General features: G+C 39.0%; 1 protein-coding gene across 14 annotated transcripts in view; it reads right to left on the reverse strand.

Annotated features, from left to right (window-relative positions):
- LOC147341495 (uncharacterized) overlaps window positions 1–19,730 on the reverse strand; it is a 786,153-nt gene that overhangs the window by 269,280 nt on the left and 497,143 nt on the right. Inside the window, exon 6 of one of the 14 annotated variants that reach the window (XM_086387341.1) lies at window positions 355–419. The exons of 11 other annotated variants lie outside the window; for them this stretch is intronic. The gene's annotated coding sequence lies outside the window, so the exon portion shown is untranslated. Of the gene's footprint in view, window positions 1–354; window positions 420–15,841; window positions 16,467–19,730 lie in introns of those variants that run through there. 2 more of the 14 variants (XM_086387344.1, XM_086387340.1) reach the window with 2 other exon arrangements.

Consider the following 19,730-nt stretch of genomic DNA (forward strand, 5'->3'; position numbering starts at 1 on the left):
GTGTTGTTTTCTAAGACTACCACTCAACTTTTAAAAATCAGAATATGCAGTATTTTCCCCTAAAAATAAATAGTTCTTTAAGTTACAAAATCTCAAAAAAATGCTCCAAATTACTTACTGGCAGTTCACCCAAGATACCCATGCTAGTTTGATCCCCCATCTTTATCTAGGACCTCCTTTATCTCATCAACAAGTCCATATGCTTGCCTGTATCACTCTCTCTTATCAAAAAACCCCATCTCTTTTTCCGCCCCCAGACCATCTTGCTTACAGTATCCCATATTCTCACGTGTAATTCCTTCTCCTCCATTCTGACAAATTTTTTTGCCAAGGTTTCCACTCCTTTTAAAGTACCTCTTCATTTCTGCTAACATTTTCACTTTTGGGCTCCCCTGGTGGCTCAGTGCTGAAGAATCCACCTGCAATGCAAGAGATATGAGAGACACAGGTTTGATCCCTGGGTCAGAAAAATCCCCTGGAGAAGGAAATGGCAACGCACTCCAGTATTCTTGCCTGGAGAATCCCATGGACAGGGGAGCCTGGCAGGCTACAGTCCATGGGATCACAAAGAGTCAGACATGACTGAGCAATTAACACACTTCTGCTACCTGTTTTTGCTTATTAACTTCAAACCACACCAATTCCATTTTCTTTAGAACCCTTCAGATATCCAAACTCCAAACCCTTGGTGTGCCTAAGAGCTAATTAAAACCACACGCTAAAAAGGATAAACTAGCAACAATTGCTTCATTCTGAGCTGACCTTCATATATATAGACTTCCCAAGTGGCACTAGAGGTAAAGAATCTGCCTGCAATGCAGGATACGTAAGGGATGCGGGTTCCATCCCTTGCTCAGGAAGAGCCCCTGGAGGAGGGCATGGCAATCCACTGCAGTATTCTTGCCTGGAGAATTCCATGGACAGAGTAGCATGGTGAGCTGTGTCCACAGGGTTGCAAAGAATCGGACACAACTGAATCAACTTAGCACGCAGCAAGCTTCATACATATAGTCCTTCTGATCCACCAGCAGTAAGACATATGTAGTGCTTTGCCGGTTGTACTGTGGCTGCGTATTAAGTCATTTTGTTTCCCTCTGGCTAGATCACTCTCTATAGAAAGGCTTATGTATTATTGAGACACCTTCCTTAGATTTTGAAGAGAAGAAATGTAGTCCATAAATGCTGTATTTGACTCCCCCGAGTACCTTGCTCTAACAACTGAAATACCACTGAGGTAGGTGGGCAATATAATCAGTTAAACCTATGTCAAGTTCTTCCCTCACTCATCCAGCAACTATTTGCTAGGCAATGACCTGGGTGCTATGGATATAAAAACTCTAAGATATGATCTCATATTAGTAAGGTTTCTGATGCAACAATGCACATGCTTGCATGCTCAGTCGCTTCAGTCATGTCCGACTCTTTGACACCCTATGGACTGTAGCCCACCAGCCTCCTCTGTCCATGGGATTATCCTGGCAAGAATACTAGAGTGGGTTGCCGTTTCCTCCTCCAGGGGATCTTCCCAACCCAGGGATCAAACCCGCCTCTCTTATATCTCCTACACTGGCAGGGTGGCTCTTTACCAGTAGCACCACCTGGGAAGCTCAATCCAGTAATGCTGTATGGCAAATAATTTCAAAATTTCAGTGGACTATCATGTTTATTTTGCACATTCAGGGGTCTATGGGATTGCTACGGTTTGGCTGGCTCAGCTGGGCTCATCTAAGCTGGACTGGACTCTAGATGTCAGGTTAAGTTTGGGTCTGCTCCGGTCTTCATCCCTGGACCTAGGGTGTAGGAAGAACAGATACTTGAGTCATGTTCTTCTCATGGCATAAGTCAGAAGCTCAAGAGGGGTGTGTGGAAACATGTGATGCCTCTTTAAGTCCTTGGTCTAGAATTGACAGACTGCTATACCCACTCATATTGTACTGGCCAAAATCATATGGCCAAGCCCCAAGTCAATAGGAAATGAATATATATTGTGCCCACATGCCATGCCGTGCTATGTCACTTCAGTCATGTCTGACTCTGTGTGACACTATGGACTGTAGCTCACCAGGCTTCTCTGCCCATGGGATTCTCCAGGCAAGAATACTGGAGTGGGTTGCCATTTTCTCCTCCAGAGGATCTTCTTGACCCAGGGATCAAATGTGTCTCTTATGTCTCCTGCATTAGCAGGCAGGTTCTTTACCACTAGCACCACCTGGAACGATATTGTGCCCACAGTGAGCCACAACAAGGATAAAGATGAAAGGAAGCGTTGTGAGCAAAAAGTACAATCTATCCACATGGTCCGGATCATAAACAACTTCCAGCATAGTAAGGGAGATATAATGAGGGGAAATGCTCAGTCACTCAGTCACTGTCATGTCCAACTCTTTGCAGCCCCATGGATTGTAGCCCTCAAGGCTCCTCTGTCCATGGAATTTTCCAGGCAAGAATACTGGAGTGGGTTGCCATTTCCCACTTGAGTGAGGGTGAGTAGGGTCAGCCAAAACTCACCTTTACCATCTCATACTTTTTTTTTTTTTTAACTCTATCTCATCTACTGTGCGGAATTCCAGACTGATCCTCCCTTTCCTAAAAATTCCCCTCAAAGTGTTCTGAACCTTAGTGAGTATCCTAAATGACTCTGAGATCTGGTTTTCTCAACCACCATGCAGCATCTAACTATTTTCTCCTGTCCTCCTCAAGGAGCAAAATCAATGCATGATTGCTGCCAAAGGCAAAAGAGGTAGTCACATGATCGATGCCCACCAAATATATCACAGTCAGTTGCACTGAACTCTGTGCCAAGGGTGTGACACCAATGTCTATACCACGAACACCTATGTCCCATGCTGAAGATATATTAAAGGCACTATTGCCACCAATATTGTTGATATTTTAAACTCTCAGTAGCTTATATGCTTACCCCCAAAAAAGGAAAAGAGCTCTTCAAAATGCCAGTCACACATATTTCAGGCATGCAATATAAAGGTCTGAGTGATAACTGACTATCCACAGAATCACCACTTCAGTTCCTTGGGTTGAGGAATTCACTTTATTAACTTTATTCTTTCTACCTCTATAATAAGCTCTCCCCCAGAAATTCTTAATCCTACATACAAATAGATGTCTGGTGGGCCAAACTCTAATAAATGCTCTGGTAAACACAACTCAAGGCTGGGATCTGAACAGAATAAACCTAATACAACATGATGAATTCTATAAAAGATTTAGGTTTTAAAAATACTAAGAAATAAAAGAGGTGAGAGTGATTTATTTTGCTTAAAGGGTAAGGGAAAGTTTTACACATGATATGACCCTGAGTGTTGGTTCACTAGGTAAACAGGGAGAAAAGGCAGTATGTAGTCAAGGGGAATGGTGCAGTTAGTCTGTTCAGTTCAGTCGCTCAGTCGTGTCTGACTCTTTGCAACCCCATGAACCACAGCATGCCAGACCTCCTTGTCCATCATCAACTACTGGAGTCCAGCCAAACCCATGTCCATTGTGTCAGTGATGGCATCCAACCATCTCATCCTCCATCATCCCCTCCTCCTCCTGGACTCAATCTTTCCCAGTATCAGGGTCTTTTCAAATGAGTCATCTCTTCATATCAGGTGGCCCAAGTATTGGAGTCTCAGCTTCAACATCAGTCCTTCCAATGAACACCCAGGACTGATCTCCTTTAGGATGGACTGGTTGGATGTCCTTGCAGCCCAAGGGACTCCCAACAGTCTTCTCCAGCACCACAGTTCAAAAGCATCAATTCTTCAGCACTCAACTTTCTTTATAGTCCAACTCTCATATCCATACATGACCACTGGAAACACCATAGCCTTGACTAGACAGACCTTTGTTGGCAAAGTAATGTCTCTGCTTTTCAATATGCTATCTAGGTTGGTCATAACTTTCCTTCCAAGGAGTAAGTGTCTTTCAGTTTCATGGCTGCAGTCACCATCTGCAGTGATTTTGGAGCGCCCCCCCCCAAAAAAAAAAGTAAATGAAGTCAGCCACTGTTTCCACTGTTTCCCCATCTATTCGCCATGAAGTGATGGGACCAGATGCCATGATCTTCGTTTTCTGAATGTTGAGCTTTAAGTCAACTTTTTCACCCTCCTCTTTCACTTTCATCAAGAGGTTCTTTAGTTCTTCTTCACTTTCTGCCATAAGGGTGTGTCATCTGCATATCTGAGATTATTGATATTTCTCCCAGCAATCTTGATTCCAGCTTGTGCTTCTTCCAGCAGGGTTTCTCATGATGTACTCTGCATATAAGTTAAATAAGCAGGGTGACAATATACAGCTTTGATGTACTCCTTTTCCTATTTGGAACCAGTCTGTTGTTCCATGTCCAGTTCTAACTGTTGCTTCCTGACCTGCATACAGGTTTCTCAAGAGCCAGGTCAGGTGATCTGGTATTCCCATCTCTTTCAGAATTTTCCACAGTTTATTGTGATCCACACAGTCAATGGCTTTGGCATAGTCAATAAAGCAGAAATCGATGTTTTTCTGGAACTCTCTTGCTTTTTTGATGATCCAGTGGATGTTGGCAATTTGATCTCTGGTTCCTCTGCCTTTTCTAAATCCAGCTTGAACATCTGGAAGTTCACAGTTCATGTATTGCTGAAGCCTGGCTTGGAGAATTTTGAGCATTACTTTACTAGTATGTGAGATGAGTGCAATTGTTCAGTAGTTTGAGCATTCTTTGGCATTGCCTTTCTTTGGGATTGGAATAAAAACTGACCTTTTCCAGTCCCGTGGCCACTGCTGAGTTTTCCAAATTTGCTGGCATATTGAGTGCAGCACTTTCACAGCATCATCTTTCAGGATTTGAAATAGCTCCACTGGAATTCCATCACCTCCACTAGCTTTGTTCATAGTGATGCTTCCTAAGGTCCACCTGACTTCACATTCCAGGGTGTCTGGCTCTAGGTGAGTGTGAGTGATCACACCTTCATGATTATCTGGGTTGTGAAGATCTTTTTTGTACAGTTAGTCTGTGAAAAAGACTAATTTTCTCTTGAGCTGCATAAAGATCAAATGGCAGGTGAGATAACAAATTATGCTTTCCCCTGATAACTGATCTATCTCCTGGGTAAATTTGCAGTAGCAGAAGGAAGCCAGGCTGTAGCACTGTTACTACACATTACCTAGAAAAAGCAGTCTAAAAAGTAAAGAGTGCTATTACTTAGTTAAGGTGGAAATTTCCTAGTTCTTGTTACACACCTCATGTTTGGCCATTCTTGGCCATCATTCTAATACTTAGAATTAGCAGTAAAAATTCTAGGAAATAGAGGTGCTTCTGGAAAGTACAATAGAATTTAAGAAAAATTAATATTCTAAGGGAGTACCAACTATCAAGAGCTGAATATTGTTGAATGTCTCTACGTTCTCTAATGTCCCTCGTAATACTGCTGAGTAAACAGAAATATCTTATCCCCCTATTCCATTTATCTGCCAATACCTACCTTGCTACAGTGGAGTGGGCAGAAGGAGTGTGTACTCAGTAGCTGTTACATGTGGTTGATGTTCTACAGTGTGCACACAACACACTGCCATCTTTTCTCTGAACCACTAGTTCCATCTTCAAATCATAATGCTGACCTTATCCCCGCAACTTCTGTGAAGTTGGAAGTACTACTTGAATATGACTTATACAATAATATATATACAATATTTAGATAAATAAAAATACCATAAGGAAAGACAGATAAAGATGGGACAGAGACAGACATTAAGGAAGAATGAAAGGAAAAAACTGTATATTTTAGTGTTTTCTTTCCTTAAAATTTTTTTTGATATGGATCATTTTTAAAGCCTTTATTGGATTTGTCACAAAACTGCTTCTGTTTTAAGTTTTATTTTTTGGACAAGAGGCATGCAGGATCTTAGCTTTCCAACCAGTGTTTGAACCTGTACCACCTACCTCCCGCTGCCATGGAAGGTAGCTGCTCAAACACTGGACCACCAGGAAAGCTCTTGCATGTTGAACAAGAGGTTTCATATTGTAATTTTGTCCTGGACCCCTCAAATTAAGAAGCCTGTCTTCATCTATAATGCAGTCCCTGAAGATGAACAACAGCAATAGTGCTAGTTATTAGAAAACTCTCTCCTTTCTTTTCTTTATCTGAAGCATTTCCTTCTGTATGCCATTGTTCACATGCGAGTCTTTTGGACTGTGAATGTCACAGCTTATTCTCCTTTGATAAGATTCCCATACAGCTAAATACTTTGCTAACTAAGCAGACCTGGTTAATAATAATTTCTTCCAAGGGAAAATACAGGAAACTGAAATAATATAGTGCTCTGAATTTCTTTACTGTGCTGGTAGGTACAAATCACCATACCAGAAATAAAACATCTAGCTTCCCCCCTATAATTAGAAAAATTCATGAATTACCACAGAAAAAAAGATAACCTAAAAATAATTTTTATTAGACTTAAGGTGCTAATGGGTTGGTTAGACACAGGAAGCTGCCACACTGAGAGTAACCGCCTCTTCTACCATATTTGTCTGCTGGCTTGTCTTACCACCCACCAAAGCAAGCCTCAGGTAAGAACCATAATAAAGAAATCTGGTTTGAACTCCCTCCACATGTTGCTCATTAGACAAACTGTAGATAGTTAAAGGTGGAAAGCAATCACACGATCATATAACCCATGCTTTTCATTTTAAACGGAATAACTAAGGTCCACAGAACTTATTTTATTTTATTTTAGAAGTGATTTTAAAATGTAATCTCAAGATTGAAAAGATCCTTAAGGATCCTGTTACCTAATTCTCCATCAGACATTAGAATCCCTTCCAAGTGCTGGAAAAATCCGAGTTCTGGGAAGTTCATTAAGGGAGATACTTATTTCCCTTTTTAAATGCTTCCTTCTCATATTAAGTTAAAATCTATATTTACTACAGCTTCTATCCATTGGTCTTCGCTCTTATATCTGAGGCCACTTAGTAGAATTTAAATGTTGGAGGACAATTATCATGTCCAAACTAAATCTTCTTCAACCCAATATTCCTTGATTCTTCCTCAATGTCCAACCTAAGATCATATAACTAGTTAGTGGCAAATAAAGAACGAGATTTCAATCCTCTTAATGTCTTTTATTGTTCTTGTTTCCCTTTACCCCATGACTATAAAACATGACTGGTATGTTTATGACTATAAAACATCAATGGTAAAACACGTGGGATCCACTAGGATTGCCTAACAGAGCAAACTCAATTTTTTACCAAAGCTGGGACTACCTCAGTTCAGTTGCTCAGTCATGTCTGACTCTTTGTGACCCCATGGACTGCAGCACGCCAGGCTTCCCTGTCCATCACCAACTCCCAGAGCTTACTCAAACTCATGTCCATTGAGTCGGTGATGCCATCCAACCATCTCATCCTCTGTCATCCCCTTCTCCTCCTGCCCTCAATCTTTTCCAGCATCAGGGTCTTTTGATATTTCTCCCAGCAATCTTGATTCCAGCTTGTGCTTCTTCCAGCCCAGTGTTTCTCATGATGTACTCTGCATAAAAGGGACTACATAAAGGGCTCTAAAACACCTGTATCAGATAAGCTACCTTCATTCCCACTTTCCTCTCCTGCATCTCACTAAAATCTTACAAGGACCACATATTCCCAGAGTTCCAGGCCAATAAGCTTCTGTTGGGATTATATTTAATTTACCTGAACAATTCAGCACTTGCACTATTTTGCATTAATATAGGCTACAGCAGATAAAGAAACCAAAGCTAAGCCCAGACACCTCATCACTAAGATAGAGAGATATAATGCCTAAAAAGGGCTTTCCTGGTGGCTCAGTAGTACAGAATCTTCCTGTAACACATGAGACACAGGAGAAGCAAGTTTGATGCCTGGGTCAAGAAGATTTCCTGGAGAAGGGAATTACAGCACACTCAAGTATTCTGGCCTGGGAAATCCCATGGACAGAGAATCCTGGTGGGTTACAGTCCATGGGATCACAGAAGAATTGGACACAGCTGAGTGACTAAACAGCAACAGCAAGGCCTAGAAAATCTAGAAATTGGTGATAAGGAGGAGAAAAAAGCAGAAAAGAGGCTGACTGTAGTGATCAGTTTGTTTAGTACCCAGTACTGTTGGAATACATCAAGCCTTAAAATCACTATTATTTTCTGAGGGAGTGGTAGTCACTCAGTCGTGTCCGATTCTTTGTGACTCCATGGAGTGTAGCCTGCTAGGCTCCTCTGTCCATGGAATTCTTCAGGCAAGAATACTGGAGTGAGTTGCCATTTCCTTCTTCAATTATTTTCTGGGGTCCATGCAATAATTTAATAACAATAGATACCATTTCTGGAGCACTATATATTAGGCATCCTACTTGCAAAGTAATACTATTAACTTCCTCCCAGATGTTAATCTCATTTTACTGGTGAGAAAACTAATGTTCAGATTCACTTGCCCAAGGTCATACACCCAGTAAAGTGACACAGCAAAGACTTAACTGCTTACAGAACCCAGAATTTTTACCTCCTCCACTCTCTTACATATAGGCTTCTAAGATGGTCTGACTGTAAGAACTGCAGGGAGGGAGATGAAAGGAAATAATTATAATCTTTAGGATAACTGACAGAGTCAGGTCTGGAATCCACTCTGACTCCACTAAACCTCAGAATCAGGCAGGCCTTTAGGAACCAAGTGGAAAAAAAATCCAGAATCCAGCACGTTGGGGATACTGAAGCTGAAGTCCATTATTAAGAAGACCAAGGTAAGTTTGATCTTGGGTGAGGCTAGCTGGAGCAGGGATTAAGGACTCTAGGATGACATGCATAGGTTTATCCTCAATTGTCTAGAATGGTGTATGGTACGTAGGAGGCGCTATGAAGGCATACAGTCGGCATACTTGTGAAATCACTGAATTATCATCGTGCTCTTATAACTTGTGAATATTTCAAAGCGACATAAGTGCTGGAACAATTCAGAGCTAGGGAATGATCCTGTGGGCCAAGCTTATTCCAGGAACATATCTAGGAGAACAATAATGAGAATGCTAGGAACAACTTAAGACTCCAAACTGGCCCTGTGTGAAGGATTTATTTTTCTCTGTCCTTTTTAAGAATAAATTTCTTTACAATTGCTAAATATGAGTATCTACAAATCTAGTGGTCTCATGTCACCTCACCAGAAACAATCAAGCTAGAGAGCTAAAGGAAGCATTGATTTCTTACAACTCGGTACAGGGTACTTTCTGATGTCCGAACACTGTAGAGAAAGTGCTACTCCTAGGAATAAATTACACTCTATTTGGACAAGTAGGAACTCTGATTTACCACCATGCTTGTTTATAGTCTCACTAATTCATAACAGTTAATGACTGGCAATGGACTTCCTTGTCAATTATTTTAACTCACTACTCAATGATGTTTTCAGCAGATATTAAATAAGATAGTGCCAGGATAACTGTTATATTCTCATAAACAAATACCATAAAATCTCAATTAATTGGAATCCAACTAACAGTCCTTTCAATTAAACTGTTTTTCCCCACTGTGCTCACATTTTAGTAGAATGATTATTATCACAAGATAAGCTTGTGTCAGAGATTTATTAAAAACATCAGCAGTAACAAGCCAAATTCAAGGAAAAGCCCTGAGGCTGGTATAGATTCAGCCTAGTCTCTTGCTTGTTAATTCTAATCCTGGACCATGATCACTGATTCTACCATGAAACCCTTAAAGTCATGAACCAGGGTTCAGTTCAGGACGTTATCAGAGGAGACTCTGAGAAAGCCTGGGGCCTACAATTCAGGGCCCTGAAAAAAAAGCAGGCACCTGAGCCAGGAAGCACTACCAGTTATACTGCTTTTGACAGACAGGAAAGAGGAGGTCCAAAACCAGATATGAGAAGGATAGGTAGGCCACTGGAAAGTAATCCCATGATTCCAGCTATTTGATTAATCATTAGGCCAAACAAGCAGGCAGTTGCAACAGCACAGAGCCTAGAGCAAAAACGCTGAGTCCCAGAGAAAGTAGAGTTTATAAAGTAAAAAGATTCAGTTATTTAGGTAGCTGATTTTACTGATTCATCCAGTAAAATTAATTAATTAAATTTATATATTTATTGCAAAAACTCTGGTACAGGAAAATAAGACAGGCTTACAAATGGGGGTTTTTATAGCCAATCATGAAAGGGTTCACATTCCATTTCTTTCACTTAACCACTTGTAATGCTGAATTTTGTGTCAAATTGGTTAGACTATAGAGCTCACCCATTCTGCTAATCTAGGTGTTATTTGCGAAAGTATTTTATAGATGTTATTAATATATAGTCAGTTGACTTTAAGTAAAGGAGATTATCATTGATAATGAAGTCTGTTGAATGCCTTAACAGAAAAGATGAAATTATGCCTCAAGCCTAAAACATTAACTCCTGCCTGAGTTTCTGACATGCCAACCTGCACTACAAATTTTAGACTGGCCTCCCCCAATAATATCATAAGCCAAATCTTTAATCATAAATAAGTGGGTGGTTGTGGTTTAGTCACTCAGTCGTGTCTGACTCTTTGAGACACCATGGAATGTAGCCTGCCAGGCTCTTCTGTCCATGGGATTCTCCAGGCAAGAACACTGGAATGGGTTGCCACTTCCTTCTCCAGGTAATAAATAAGTAAATATCTCCATATTGCCTACTGGTTCTGTTTCTCTGGAAAATGCTGACTGATACACTATTCATGTGACCTTAAGCAAGTTACTCAACCACTTTGAGCCCCAGTTTCCTCATGTAAAAAGTAGGAGTAATAACTACTTTATAGAGATGCTGAGAGTATTAAAACTATGATCGAATACCTCATACACTGTCTTACATGTATTAAGGACTAATAAATGCTATTTTCTGTCTTCTTAAGATAGGTCTGACATCATAGCTTTGACCTTCTGCTTGTTCTGACTTTGGATAACTTTCTAATCTTTCTAGGTCTTCGAGAGAAAAAACTATTCTACATCTGTGGAACCCCCTAGAATAAGCTGACCAAACAGAAATGGTGATTGAAAACTGGTGTATGTAGTATATGAACCAGAAGGCAAACACAAGTATAAAGATGGAGGAACCAGGTATAAGGAGAGAGAAGGACACTGGACAAGAGGAAGGGGGAGGGGGGAAGGAACATCTCGAGTATTCTGGAACCTAACATACCAAAAGCTTGAGAAAAAATTTAACCTCACTTGCCTCAGATAGACACGTGTTGCATATACATGCATATAAACACATACATATTTCAAATATATTAAACCGTTAAAAATAAATAAATAATGAAAAATCTACTAATCCTAGAAGAAAATATTTTAGGAGCTTGAGATAAAAGTTTAAGATCTCCTTTTACATTGATTCACACATGCAAAACCCGTAACAGAAGAAAATAATAAATTTTACTATACTGAAATGTAAAAATGGTATGCAAAAAAATTATTAAAACAAAGTTGAAAGTAAGTAACAGACAGGGAGAAGATATTTGGAATGCATTTAACCAATCAGGAATAATCAAAAGACTCCCACAAATCCATAAAATAAATGACAACTCAGTAGGTCAAAAAGGCAAATGATTTGCACAGGCAATTTACAGAAACAAAAACACAAATGGCCAATAAACACACAAAGAAATAATTAACCCATTAGTTCTCAGGAAATGCAAATCAAAACTATAAGCTATTCATTTTCACATATTATTTACAAAAAATTTAAAGTCTGATTTTGTTAATCAAGTGGGACTTAATAAACTTAAAAGTGTTTGCAAAGCAAAGGAGCCATTGACACAGCAAAAAAGACAACCTATAGAAAGGGAGAAAACATTCACAAATGATGTGGCTGACAAGGGATTAACATTCAAAGCATACAAATAGCTCATACAACTCAATATCAAAATAAGAAACAACCCAATCAAAAACTGGACAGAGGACCTCAATAGACTTTGGAACAAAGGAGCCTTACAGATGGCTAACAGGCACATGAAAAGATGCTCAACACTGCTGACTGAAAAACGTAAATCAAAATCACAGTGAGTTTTCACCTCACATCTATCAGAATGGCTGTCATCAAAAAATCTACAAATAACAAATGTTGGTGAGTGTGTGGAGAAAAGGGAACTGTTGTACAGGGTTGGTGGGAATGTAAGTTGGCTCACCCACTATAAAAAACAATATGCTGCTGCTGCTAAGTCGTTTCAGTCGTGTCCAACTATGTGCGACCCCACAGACGGCAGCCCACCAGGGTCCACCGTCTCTGGGATTCTCCAGGCTAGAACACTGGAGTGGGTTGCCATTTCCTTCTCCAATGCATGAAAGTGAAAAGTGAAAGGGAAGTCGCTTAGTCATGTCTGACTCTTAGCGACCCCATGGACTGCAGTCTACCAGGCTCCACCATCCATGGAATTTTCCAGGTAAGAGTACTGGAGTGGGGTGCCATTGCCTTCTCCAGTAAAAAACAACATGGAGATCTTTAAAAAAACAAAAACAGAACTACCATATGATCTAGTAATTCCACTCCCAGATATACCTCTGAAAAAAAAGAAAGCACTAATTTGAAAAGATACATGCATCCCAATGTTCATAGCAGCACTATTTACAATAGCCAGGACATGGAAGTAACCCAAGTGCCCATCAACAGAGGAATGGATAAAGAAGATGTGTGTGTATATATATATATATATACATATATACATATGTATATATGTATATGTATATATATATATATATATACACACACACACACACACACATATATATGTATGTGTGTATGTGTGATGGAATATTACTCAGCAATAAAAAATGAAATACTGCCATTTGCAGCAACATGGATGGAACAAGAGAATACTATGCTTAGGGAAGTAAGTTGGAGAAATACAAATACTAGATAATATCACTTATATGTGGAATCTGAATTATAAAACATGAATGTATATGCAAAACAGACTCAGAAACATTTAAAATAATTCTGTGGTTATCAAGGGGGAGAGGGTGGGGGATGAGATGGTTGGATGGCATCACTGACTCAATGGACATGAGTTTGAGCAAGCTCCGGGAGATGGTGAAGGACAGGGAAGCCTGGCATGCTGCAGTCCATGGGCTCACAAAAAGTCAGACATGACTGAGTGACTGAACAACAACCAAGGGTGGGGGAAGAGCCAAGTTACAGGCATAGGATTAACAGATACAAACTACTATATATAAAATAGATAGACAGACATAGAGAATGAACTTGTGGACACAGAGGGGGAAGAAGTAGGTGGGACGAATCGTGAGAATACCATTGAAATATATACACTACCTTATGTAAAACAGTGAGTCAGAAGTTGATATATATGACAGGGAGCCAAGCCTGACACTCTGTGATGACCTAGAGGGGTGGGATAGAAGGGGGATGGGAGGCTCAAGAAGGAGGGGATACATATATAATTATGACTGATGTGCGCTGTTGTATGGCAGAAACCAACACAACACTATAAAGCAATTATCCTCCAATTTAAAAATTGAAAAAAAGCAACAAGAATTTACTATATAGCACAGGGAATTATAGCCATTATCTTATAATAACCCATCATGCATTATAACCTGCAAAAATACTGAACCAATATGCTGTATACCTGAAATGAGCACAATATTGTAAATCAACTACACTTCAATTTTTTAAAGTCCGATTTTGTTAATAATATTTGCATAAGATGTGAAGAAAATGCCATGAAGAACTCTGGAGGGCAATTTGATAATGCATAATTATTAACATTGCTTGTACCCACAGATAAAACAACTTTAATCAGCTCCATTACCCTTTCAGAAAATACTTGCATTTGTACACACAAAGTCATATACAAAATTGTTGATTGCAGCCCTGTTTCTACTAGTGACAATTTGGAAACAACCTAAAAATGCAGGAATAAGACAACAACTAAGTCAACTATAGAGCATTCATATTATAGAATGATACAAAGCTAGTAAAATGAATGAGCTAGATACACATGCACCAACAAATACTCTTCCTAGACACTTTGCTGAGTGAAGAAAAAACAAGTTGCAAGACACTTTGTATAGAAAAATGCCAATTATGTGATCATGCACACAGGCATGCAGAGGCACCTACACACAGACACACACACACACACACACACACACACACACACACAAAACGCCGCTGCTGCTGCTGCTAAGTCGCTTCAGTCATGTCCGACTCTGTGCGACCCCATAGACGGCAGCCCTCCAGGCTCCCCTGTCCCTGGGATTCTCCAGGCAAGAACACTGGAGTGGGTTGCCATTTCCTTCATGCATGCATGCTAAGTCACTTGCTAAGTTGTGTCTGACTCTGTATGTGCTAAGTTGTGTCTGACTCTGTGTGACCCTATGGATAGCAGCCCACCAGGCTCCTCCATCCACAGGATTCTCTAGGCAAGAATACTGGAGTGGGCTGCCATTTCCTTCTCCACACACACACAATAGGTACATATATATATATAAGTATGAAAAAGCCTGGCAAAATTTTGTAATGATAAGAATCAAACTCATGGAAGTAGTTTAATTCTGAGAAGAAAAGAGTAGACTGGAGCTGAGACTATTGTCTCATATAAAATGTTTCATTGTTAAAAAATAAGAATGTAATTGATATTAATTAAAAAGAAAAGAAACCCTGAAGCTCTGCGATAAGAAGACAAACCACTGAAGAAGTCTCCCTGGCATGAAATAATTCTCCTTGTTCACAGCTATGAACTACTTGGCCCTGCGCATCTCTTTTGGCCAAGGCTCCACAACTCTACATTTCCTCAACACCAGGCCACAAATCTGTCCAAGTCAATGACTTCTTCCCTGGACTCAGGCACAAAACCATATACAGATAGGAAAATGGTACTGGATCCAAGAGATTTGAAATGAAAGTTCATCCCAACTCACCAAAATGTACAAAGTCGTCCATCTTCTAATAGGTTTCAGGGTTGAAAGCCAAAACAAAGGTCAACACATTCATGTTTTGAGAGTTCACACTTCTGTGCTTGTGATACTCTGCATTTTGGTCCTTCTTCAGCTATTTCAATAGGTATTTTTCCATTTTTAAAACTCGCAACCTTGTAAGCTGCCTCTGTATCAGTGAGCTAGCTAGAATCTGTCTCTCAATTGCCAAGCACCAACTATATAAACTCTTGTATTTTTAAGGAAATAAGTGGTCTTTGGAGTTTTGCTCCTTGCACTAGTATATATCCCAGGCATCTAAAATAAGAATACTCTAACAATAGCAAAATGACTAGAACTTGTTTCATCAAACAATTACCTTTGATGCAGATTGTGTTCCACAACAAAAGAACTATATCATGCTTATACAAGGCAATTAAGCTACAACATGGTATACATTTTGACTACTAGATTATAAACTATAAATATCATACAAATAATTTTTTAAAGGTACCCATTTGGAACACTTACTATGAGTCAGTCATTCCACCACCATTTAAAATGTATTAGTGCATTTAATGGAGAAGGCAATGGCACCCCACTCCAGTACTCTTGCCTGGAAAATCCCATGGACAGAGGAGCCTGGTAGGCTGCAGTCCATGGGGTCGCTAAGGGTCGGACACGACTGAGCGACTTCACTTTCACTTTCACGCATTGGAGAAGGCAGTGGCAACCCACTCCAGTGTTCTTGCCTGGAGAATCCCAGGGACGGGGGAGCCTGGTGGGCTGCCATCTATGGGGTCTCACAGAGTCATGACTGAAGCGACAGCAGCAGCAGTGCATTTAAAGTGTAATCCTATAGCAAATTGTAAAGAAATCCTTATCAGCCCACTTATTAGATATATCTTTGAATCTAGTTTTGTTGCATTCCAAAGACAGCAACAACTGTGTACATAATACAACCTGTTATATATCAAATGGAAAAGCTGACTGAGCAAGTGACCCCATGGGAGCTTGCTTGGTAGCAGGGACTCACACATCTTTGTACCATCCACAACACAGCCCAATTACTTGCACATAATACTCAACAAATGTTTTTTCAGTAAGTAAATAAATGTAAACTTACATAAAAATAAAATAAAAAGGCTTTCAATATGCTATTCCAGTCTTAAATACCCAATTTTTAATTCATTCTCAGTATAACATTACTTGCTAAAGACAATACTCCATTCAAAATAGATATCTTAGACCTCATCACTTATTAGAAGCTAGATAAGCCAAAAAGAAAATTGCAAAATTAAAACAAAACCAATGAATGGATTTGACATTTTATGAAATACTACCTATGACATGCTTTTATCTTTGCTGTGAAAATTAAAACAAATTTTAAACATTGCACACATCTTCTCTTTGCTTTGAAAACCTTATAACTAGCATTGGCCAAAAGCAATAACAACATGACTAGGGTAACCCACTCCAGTACTCTTGCCTGGAAAATCCCATGGATGGAGGAGCCTGGTGGGCTACAGTCCACGGGGTCGCAAAGAGTCGGACACGACTGAGCGACTTCACTTTCTTTCTAGCACCTGAAAAAGAGATATATAATGAACTAAATCTCTTCCCAGGTGGGAAGGTAAAATGGCTCAACCACTTTGCAAAAGAGTTTGGCGGTTTCTGGTAAAAAAACAAAAAACCTACACTTACTATATAAGCCAGTGATTATGCTCCTAGGTGTTTAACTACATGAAATGAAACTTATGCTCACAGAAAAACATGCAAGTGAGTATTTATACAGGATTTATTCTTAATCAACAAAATCTGGAAAAAAGTCCTATCAACTAGTGCACAAATAAATTGTGGTGTATCACATGGTATAAGTGAGTATCAAAGCTTTAGCAATTAAAAGGAATGAACCATAGATATGTAACTACATGGATGAATGTCGAATCCATTGTAACAAGTGAAAGAAACCATCATAAAAGACTACACGCTGTAAGATTCCATTTATATGACATTTTGAAAAAGGGAAAACAGTAGGGCTGGAAAAGAGATTGGGGGGAGGGCACTGGAACTGATTCATATCTTAATTTTGTTGGTTTGCATTTGTCAAAACTTACAGAACTATATGCTAAATGGGGTGAATTCTACTGTATGTAAATTATACCTCAGTTTTGTTTAACTTTAAAAAAACCCCTCACTTAAAGTACTTATAAAGAAACTATTCACGTTTTTGCATCCTATCTTGCTTCAGAAAAGGAGAGGATATGGCTACAAATAGATCTAATGCAAAAGGTAATAAATTTTGTAATCATCTTAAAAATAAGTGCTATCATTTGAAATAACAACATAATAAATCGTGATCATCGAAGTTCCTTCCCCCAAAAAACTAAGCAAAGAAATCATTACAAAGAAAAAACTACACAGTACAATTCGAATTAAACTAGCACTAAGGTTAGGGTAAAAATGCATGCTATAATGCCTTTCCACTTTCCAAAGGATGGTCAGAAGCCAAGTTCAGGGTATACCAGCTACTGATACTAATAGGGAGGGAAGTTCAACGGGATCCAGGAGTCCTACCGTTGTTCAGTAAAGGAAAAAAAAAAAATCCAATTTCTTAGGAACAGAAAGAAAATCAAGTATTATAATCCAAAAAGAAAAGGGAAACAAGAACACTAAGATGAAACAGAAATAAAATAAAATAAAATAAAAAATGACAGAGTTAATAAATAAAGCCTATGATTGGTTATAAGGGAAAAACGCTACAATTGGCAAAGAAAAGATTATACCAATAAATTAAAAGGGAAAAATGTGAACTGCAGGCATATAAGGCTCTCTCCCATCTCAAGGTCTTTGCTCTTATTGTTCACCCTGCTTAGGATACTCTTCCCTCGGGCCTTTCCTTGGCTGACTCAGCTTAAAAATCACCTCTTCAGAAAGGCCTTCCCTGATAAGGCAATCAAAAGTAGAACACTCTACTCACATGACAAGGTCTGTCTACTGGACCACAAGCTCTATAAATGAGGACAGAAACTTATCTATTTTTTTTTTAACTGCCTCATCCTTAGTGACTAAATGAGAGCTTGACACACAGTAATTGCTCAAAAAATATATTCAACCACATGTTTTAAACAGAAGATGAGGAAAACATAAATCCTCTTGGGTACTGTCAAATTTGGTAATCATAAAAAAGAATAAATTTATACTAAAAAATTTAAAAATTAAATACTATAAGAAATAAAGAATGCATATGCTTCAAAACAAAAAAAAATGTATTTGTTAAGATAAATGCTTAAGTCAACTGGAACTGACAGATTCAGTAGAACTTCTTTTAAACTTTCTTAGATTACACATTCTTTTGCTTCAAACTATTTTTAAATACAGAAAAAGAAGGTATGTTACCCATGTTACTACTGCATAAGGCAAATATGGTTTTATTCTAAATTGAGAAAAAAAATATCAAATAAGGGAATTCTAGGCTGATCTTTTGGAGAAGGCAATGACACCCCACTCCAGTAGTCTTGCCTGGCAAATTCCATAGACAGAGGAGCCTGGTAGGCTGCAGTCCATGGGGTCGCTAGGAGTCGGACACGACTGAGCGACTTAACTTTCACTTTTCACTTTCATGCATTGGATAAGGCAATGGCAACCCACTCCAGTGTTCTTGCCTGGAGAATCCCAGGGACGGGGGAGCCTGGTGGGCTGCTGTCTCTGGGGTCGCACAGAGTTGGACACGACTGAAGCAACTTAGCAGCAGCAGCAGCAGGCTGATCTTTCTTTTTATCAAATAATATATGTTTGTATATACACATATATATTATATATTATTAAAACTACTTATGTGTATATAATCTGAATAAAATCTTAAGAAATAGAACACTAGAATATAATTTTTTTTTAAGTATCAACTATTGTTGTTGTTCAGTCACTAAGTCATGTCTGACTCTTTACGACCCCATGGACTGCAGTATGCCAGGCTTCCCTGTCCCTCACCATCTATAACTATTACTATTTATTCTACAAATACAGGCTACAATAACATGTTAATGGGAAAATTAATTATTTTTTCCATTAGCTGCCAAGAAACACTGGTGACATTCAACATATTTTCTTGATTAACAAAATTAAATATTTTCATTCCTAACATGAAAAGGGCACATTTAAACAATAGAACCAATAATATATTTAGTAGAGAAGCATGACTGGAATTCAATGGCAACCCACTCCAGTACTCTTGCCTGGAAAATCCCATGGACAGAGGCTGCAGTCCATGGGGTCGAGAAGAGTCAGACACGACTGAGCGACTTCACTTTCACTTTTCATTTTCATGCATTGGAGAAGGAAATGGCAACCCACTCCAGTGTTTTTGCCTAGAGAATCCCAGGGACAGGGGAGCCTGGTGGGCTGCCGTTTATGGGGTCTCACAGAGTCGGACACAACTGAAATGACTTAGCAGCAGCAGCATGAGTGGAATTACTTCTTTTAAAATCAAGAATAGGCAAAAATAGAACTCCACAAATTTTTTTTTTCATGGTTGCCACTTTCTTTTAATGGAATATTGACTAAGATTATCAGAGAGAAAGAAAAAAAAAAAGTAATTGAAGGTACATTTAGGAAAGGAAGATACTAAAAATCATTTTTTTGCTTATGACCTGAATATAGAGTACTCAGAAAATCCAAAGAAGTCAACCAAAAAATTACCAGAGGTAATAAAATGAGTTCATCAGAATTGTGGAGTGAAGTAAATCCACAAAAATAAATTAAATGCAGCCCTATATACTAATAATACAGAAAATACAATGAATAACTCAAAAAAGAAATGAGATTACATCCTCAGTAACTATTAGAAACAC

The sequence above is a fragment of the Bos grunniens genome, chromosome X (assembly GCF_055505025.1).
Source record: "Bos grunniens cultivar Pamir isolate PY7600 chromosome X, Bosgru_T2T1.0, whole genome shotgun sequence".
Lineage (NCBI taxonomy): Eukaryota > Metazoa > Chordata > Mammalia > Artiodactyla > Bovidae > Bos > Bos grunniens.